Raw genomic sequence first — 7,500 nt, forward strand, 5'->3', positions numbered from 1 at the left:
GGCTGAGGTAAATAGAAGTTGAATATGAGAACAATACAATGTACAACACCGGGTACAACACTGTGTTTGCTGTAAGGGAAAAAAGAGTAAGAAAATATGAATGAAATATACAGGTGAGGGGTGGTCAGAGAAGAAAAAGAAAACGTCAGAGAAATTGGCGCGAGGGCAGAGGTAAATAGAAGTAGAATATCAGAACAATACAATGTACAACACCGGGTACAACACTGTGTTTGCTTTAAGGGAGAAAAGAGGAAGAAAATGAGAATGAAATATACAGGTGCGGGGTGGTCAGAGAAGAAAAAGAAAACGTCAGAGTAATTGGCGCGGAGACAGAAGAAAATAGAAGTAGAATATCAGAACAATACAATGTACAACACCAGGTACAGTATCGTGTTTGCTGTAGAAAGGAAAAGAAATAAACTAGGATGACTGATAAACAACATTGGTACTTCAAATTCTATCAAACTCCGCTTCACCGCCATTCAAATAGCTCAGATAGACACGAAGACAGATGTCTCATGAAGGCATATGGCTCAATCTTCCAGATGAAATCTGCATAGAGGAGAAGGGCGGTTATATATGACACTGGCAATTACCCCCTAGTCACTTGTTACAACTCTAACAAACAAAACGTCGCACTAAGAAAGGCTCGAACCTCACTTAGGGCTTCTTTTGATACAAATAAAGAGAGAATATAACCAATAGTGAAGGAACAGAGAAGATAAGGGAAACATCAGACTCAATGCCGGGGCACTGGAAGTGCTGTGCCTTACTTCATTGCTTCTAACCCATCGTAATGTCGGTTTCACATAACGCGACGGCGCCGGATGCGGCCAGATGGTGGACAAGTTCATTTATCTTAATAAAATCACCTGGCGACAACTGGAACTTGATATTACGACGACCACCATCTCACCCCTGCTTGAAGGGTGTAATAAGAAAGAAGTGTTCCCGAAACGTAGAGGTCAGAAGGTGTCCTTAGGGACTTCACTGCTGAAGGATCGTGTCAAAGTCCTTCGAGGAAGCTGGGATGAGTGAATGCAAATGTCACTCACTCCGGGTCCAGCTCACTCAAACAAAGGACATTTATTTATTTATTTATTTATTTATTTTTTACTTCCGGTAAGAAGCCCCAATCTCCAATGGTGGCGTCATCGGAAGCGTTCTGGTCTCGCATTCGCGTAGTCGTGGGTTCGAGTCCCACACTCCTCTCCGACTCCCAGTAATGACTGCTCATTACTACCTGTTCCAGTAGTCCTTAATGCGTTGTGGTTTCGAATCCTGCAATCCTCTCAGTGACTGTTCATTAACTGCCCCAACAGTCTTTAAAGCGCTTAATAGGGCAAAGGTGACGGCTTCGGCCGCAGGTACTCAGCGCCTCCTGGCGTAGGCTCCTCATACAATATCGCCTTCTTGCATGCTTACAGTATTGGAATCTGGTCACTAAAGACATGGAGTCTTTTTTTCGTATTTTGCTTCGTAAAAAAAAAAAAAAAAAAAAAAAAAAACCGGAATCTTCTTGTTTATTTGTTTCCAAGACTCTCATTGAAGGACACCTCCTTCTGTCTTCTTATTTCTTTTAATAACAAGTGATTTAAAACCTTTTTAAATATTGACACATGCTAGTACATCATCGAAGACCTTATTTCTCCAACTGCATAATTCACGCTTATGTCTCAGGTCGAGTTTGAAATTCTAAAATGAAATACGTTGTGCAAAACATTTTTGGTGTGCAAGACGTTTCTACAAGACCCATACAACCGTCTAGCAACACTTTGAATAGATCCTAAGGTCATAAAACCCTAGTAAAAGGGTATAAAGATTCCTCAGAACCAAAAAACGTTTCTGCAAAACCTTTTCACCTTTTTTGTTATGAAAGTAGTTTCCTCAAGACGAATATAATCGTTTAGCAACGTTTAGAAACAGATACTGAGGCCATTAAACCCCAGTAAAAGGGTGTAAAGTTACCCTAGAACCACCACATTCTGTAAAACTCGTTAATTTATTTTTTCTTGTGGAAGGTGTTTTCCTAAAGACGATTGGAGTCCTTTAGCAACACCAAGAACCCCACCAAAATGAATTTATAACAGAACCAACGTACGTTTATGGGAATTCTTTTTACATTTTTGTTATAGGAGGTGTTTTCCTAAGACGAATACAGCCCTCTAGCAACACCTAGAACAGACCCTGAGGCCACAGAACCCCAGAACCAACGGATGTTCCTCTTGGCCTCAGATTCGTCTGGGGTGGACGATAGATGACCTTCAAGGTCAAGTGAATCTAGACTTCACGAGCGCTATCGTTCTATCCGTCATAACTCCCTCTTGTCTCTGTCAAAGTTCTAAACAGGAGACAGGCATACACAAGGACACAGCGGTCACTTGTACTGCAACACCCTCATGTGCACTGCAGTGTACAGCTGCCTCCACTTGCATGTGCTACAGTGGCTCATGATATCTGTTAGGGCAGCGTTTCTCAACCTTTCAAGCCTTACGAACTCATTATATCGACCTGTATATTTAGGGGACCCATTGATACATAATTAGACAAGATATTGTCATCTTATATTTGTTTGTAAGAATTGTCAATAAAAGTTTCTCTTTTCACTGGAATTGGCTTTCATTATGGGATTGTACACACCATTATACAAACATGACAAAAAATGAAAGAAAAGAAATTCATGTATAATTGCGATATGGAAAGTAAAATAGCATGTCTTGCGGACCCTTTGTTAGGTTTCTGCGGACTTTTTAGGAGGTTTCTGCGGACCCTTTGTTAGGTTTCTGCGGACCCTTTGTTAGGTTTCTGCGGACCCTTTATTAGGTTTCTGCGGACACTTTGTTAGGTTTCTGAGGACCCTTTGTTAGGTTTCTGTGGACCCTTTGTTAGGTTTCTGCGGACCCTTTGGGAGGTTTCTGTGGACCCGTTGGGAGGTTTCTGCGGACCCTTTGGGAAATTTCTGCGGACCCTTTGTTAGGTTTCTTCGGACCCTTTATTAGGTTTCTGCGGACCCTTTGTTAGGTTTCTGCGGACCCTTTGTTTAGTTTCTGCGGACCCCTGGTTGAGAAACACTGCTCTAAGGAGCTGCCTGAGGGAGTCATGTATCTTTTAGGTCGTACACCTCCTACGTAAAGGAGATTGTTACAATATCGTAAGTCTGTATCGTATATGTTCGAACTCATAAAGTGCACTTCGCAAAAGATGTTATCTGCTATAGTACTCAAAAGTTGAAGCAACTCTACTTCCTCATCCATCTCCACTACAGTATACGGCCAATACCACTACTAAACACACGATGGTATTACTTCTTCTATTTCCGCACGATAGGACGAGGAAGAAGGGTCACCATGTAAACGAAGAGGCTGACCATGCGGTAAATGTGCTGTGCCTTGCTGCACTGCATTGCTTCTGACCCAGACAGTGGGCAGGAGACAGGGATGACCTCTCATCCAAAAGGAGCTAAGATGAGAAGGGAAATGGATAACGGATGTTTAGGGATTAGATTAGATAAACTAGCTTTTTGCTAGTTCACTAAGCACATGATTTCTATCTAGCCTTCTAATAAAAGTGGATTCAAGGCGGATGGTATGCGAGATATGCTGTACTATGCTATGCTATCTACGCCAGACTGTTTTATTCAGCTCAAATCAAGACCGAAAGTGTTGTGCTCTCAAATAACATGGGTGTCTATGGAAGCGCTCACATGTGACCGTGGTCGTGACGTGTGAAAGCGTCCATAGACACCCATGGTTATATGAGACCACGACGTCGTGTCGTGGACGACACACGGCGAAAAGTCGATGCGTGTGAAACGAACCTGGATACCGTCTCCTGCGTTCATCTATGAACTGTGCCGGACCACTTGCAAGAGTGAGGGCGGGTTCGAATCCCGCAAACCTTGAAAAAAAAATGTAGACACGTGGTGGGGGAGATCGAGTTTGAGCGGCCGAACTCACCTCCTCACTTCGTGATTAAGTTCCGTTATAAGAGGAGAAGTCTGACGCGACAGATTCACTTTCACATTATTCAATGAGTTTGCAGAAGTTAACTACCGTCTGTGGACGGAGGGCAGATAACCGTGGACAGACTCCGGTAACTGGTAGACGACCGGAGACAGATGTGGACCTCGGTATAACTGTTTAAAGGTTTACAATGGTTCACAAAGATCAGATGCTAAGAATAGATATTTAGCGAAGTAATGACCAAACCATTGGTAGGCATGCATATTGCTTAAGTTTTTATTTAATTTAATCTTAAAACTCCGAACCGTGATACATTGCACTGCCTAGTGATGCAAAAAAAAAAAAAAAAAAATTAATCGCAAAAAAAAAAACTTGTCTTTTTATGAGTTTTTTTTTACACGTCGTCCAAATTTGTTCAGATATTAAATATCAAGTATATGAAAACAGGTGTAAGTACTTGATTCATCCCTCCACATATGCGTATCTACCTTATCCAAAGAAATCAGACACAGTATAAAAATAAACAAGTAATTGACATTTTCAGTCAGGACTCAGATGCTGCAACAAGTGTAGATACTGTATATGGGCCAATATGGCTACCTTACAAAATTTACTCTTAGCATGATCTTCAAAGATTAAACACTCCAAATTTCCTTGTCTTGAATGGTTAAACATACACATAAAATAGGATATACAATAAGGTATGCACAAATTAATCATGGTCTATGGGCCTGAAAAAAAAAATTGGGGATTTTTTTTTTTATAATTTTTTTTCTTTCTTTTTATAAGAAACAGCACTTTTTTGAGTTGCACCTAAAGCACTGCTTCTGCATGAAGTTCATTCTATTCACTGACTACACGGTTGGCGAAGATGATTCTTCCGGAATTATTTGATTTACTTTCATATTATTCAATTAGTTCGCAGAAGTGAGCCACTGTCTTTGGACAGATAGTAGACAGTCGGGCACAGACTCTGGCAGTAGATTTTCAGTTTAACAAACCCCTATTTAACGGGCGTTTAAAATCAATATCGGAATATGCTGGTTTAGCGGAAACATATTCCAAAAATTGGATGCTTACTGTATTGTGCTGTAGATTTATACACATCAATATAAATGTGTACATTGCTGCTATACGTTTTTCTTACTATTTCCGTATGCTAATGGCCAATAATATTTAACGGAAAGACTCTCAATATAACGAAAAACCCCGTTAAATAGGGCGTCAATAACAAACACCCGATTTAGCTGAAAAATCGATTTACCGAACCCTCCTTGGTTGAATTAACTCGTCAAATCGGGGCTCTGCTGTGTTAGGAAGGTGCCTGGGTGGCTCTGCTTGCGGGTGTACGTTGCCTGGATAAGAAATCAGGCGACGAACCTGACAGAGCGCTAACATACGTACGCATGGATCCTTACGTATGAACCCCCATTCTTGTATCCGCCTCGGGATTTGAATTTGGGTTTCTGGCGCAAGGAGTGAGCGCGTTACCAACTAATCACCTGAGGTTCCTGTCAAGCAGTAGGGAATGGTGTGGGTAGGGGGTGAAAGCGAATCGCAATACATTATGTTGGTCATGTAAGGCCAGATGGTCATACAGGCAGGCAGGAAGGGAAGCAGGCAGACAGGTACAGAGGCAGGTTGACAGGCAAGTAGACAGAAAGGAAGGGAAGCGGGCAGACAGGTACATAGGCAGGTTGACAGGCAAGTAGACAGGGAGGAAGGGAAGCAGGCAGACAGGTACAGAAGCAGGTTGACAGGCAAGAAGACAGGAGGAAAGGAAGCAGGCAGACAGGTACAGAGGCAGGTCGACAGGCAAGAAGACAGGAAGGAAGGGAAGCAGGCAGACAGGTACAGAGGCAGGTTGACAGGCAAGTAGACAGGAAGGAAGGGAAGCAGGCAGACAGGTACAGAGACAGGTTGACAGGCAAGTAGACAGAAAGGAAGGGAAGCGGGCAGACAGGTACAGAGACAGGTTGACAGGCAAGTAGACAGAAAGGAAGGGAAGCAGGCTGACAGACAGACAGACACGCGGATGTGGATGACCATCCAGGGGCCGTGATCAGCAAGGTCCACGGCGGCAGAGGGCACGATATATATATATATATAAATATTTTCTTGGTTTTAAGTGTTAATGAAGAACGATTTTTATTGTGAGATTGATCAGCCCTGTGTCTCTACCCAGTATTTACTCTTCAAAAATATTTCCTAGTTCACCTTTTTACAGTTGAAGTCTTCTAGGACTTTGGATTTTGAGTCTTTTTTGCTTTTATGTTTTGCGCTCGAGTTACATCTGGTAATGTATTTTATGACTTAATCTCGTGTTCTTGTTTGTGTTGTGTTATATCATAAGGTCTTATTTTTTATTCGGTTTCTCCTGCGCAACTTTCTTTTGTTTGTGAACCATCAACTATAGCTTTCAGTTTAAGTTATTTGATTGGTTATCAGGTTAAACTATTCTGATGACAATAAATACCGGACGAGAAATAATAACCTCATACTATCAAGATATAAGTTTAAATCTGATGTTAAGAAAACACAACCTCGACAACCGCGTAGTCAATGTCTCAAATAATCTTCCTGCAGAGTTCTGGGATTCATCTGGATAAAGACGTACACAAGATGTAATATATTTTAATTAATAATTTTATTTGTTTACTTGCTTATGTGTTTATTCATTGCTTGTCTGTTGTTTACAGACTTAAAGACCATCCTGTCACCATATTTCGTCACTGTTATCCATTGTTTTGTCTCTGCCATGAAATCATCTCCTATTTGGTATACACTGCATGCTCTAATTTAAAACTTCTCTAGACTCCCTGTCATTAAATTCTATCCACCTTTTCCACCTCCACCTCCTTCTGTTGGTGCCTGTGCGTCCGGACACCTACAGAATGAAGATGCCCTCCCCTTGGTACCTCATGTCTCTTTTTGTCTTTCTGCTCGTTTGTGGAGATGCTGGAGACAGTTTTTTTTATGAGGTCGCCATCACGGGGTACAGGGAAGACGTCTGTAGTTCACTTGTGAATTCACCACAATTTTGGATCACGTGCTGATCTCGTGATCCACAGCTTTTGTGTGTTTTACTACCCTTTGAGATCCCGCAAAAAATATTTTAGTTCCCCCTCTCAAAAAAAATAAAAAATAAATAAATAAATAGATAAAAAATAAAATGAAATAAAATGAATAAATAAATAAATAAATAAAATGAATAAATAAAATGAATAATAATAATAATGATAATTATGATAATAATGATAATAACAATAATAATAATAATAGTAATGATAATAATAATAATAACAATGATAATAGTAAAATAATTATAATAATGATAATGATAATAACAATAATATTAAAAATAATGATAATAATAATAATATTAATGATAATAATAATAATAATAATAATAATAATAATAATAATAATAATAATGGTGATAATAATAATAATGATGATAATAATAATAATAATAATAATAATAATAATAATAATGATAATAATAACAATAATGATAATAATAATAATAATAATAATA

General features: G+C 39.8%; 1 protein-coding gene across 2 annotated transcripts in view; it reads right to left on the reverse strand.

Moving 5' to 3' along the window:
- The window catches only part of LOC143027029 (major facilitator superfamily domain-containing protein 6-like), a 97,460-nt gene that overhangs the window by 15,881 nt on the left and 74,079 nt on the right, over positions 1–7,500 (reverse strand). The window lies entirely within an intron of this gene.

The sequence above is a fragment of the Oratosquilla oratoria genome, chromosome 7 (assembly GCF_046742065.1).
Source record: "Oratosquilla oratoria isolate Oo_2021 chromosome 7, ASM4674206v1, whole genome shotgun sequence".
Lineage (NCBI taxonomy): Eukaryota > Metazoa > Arthropoda > Malacostraca > Stomatopoda > Squillidae > Oratosquilla > Oratosquilla oratoria.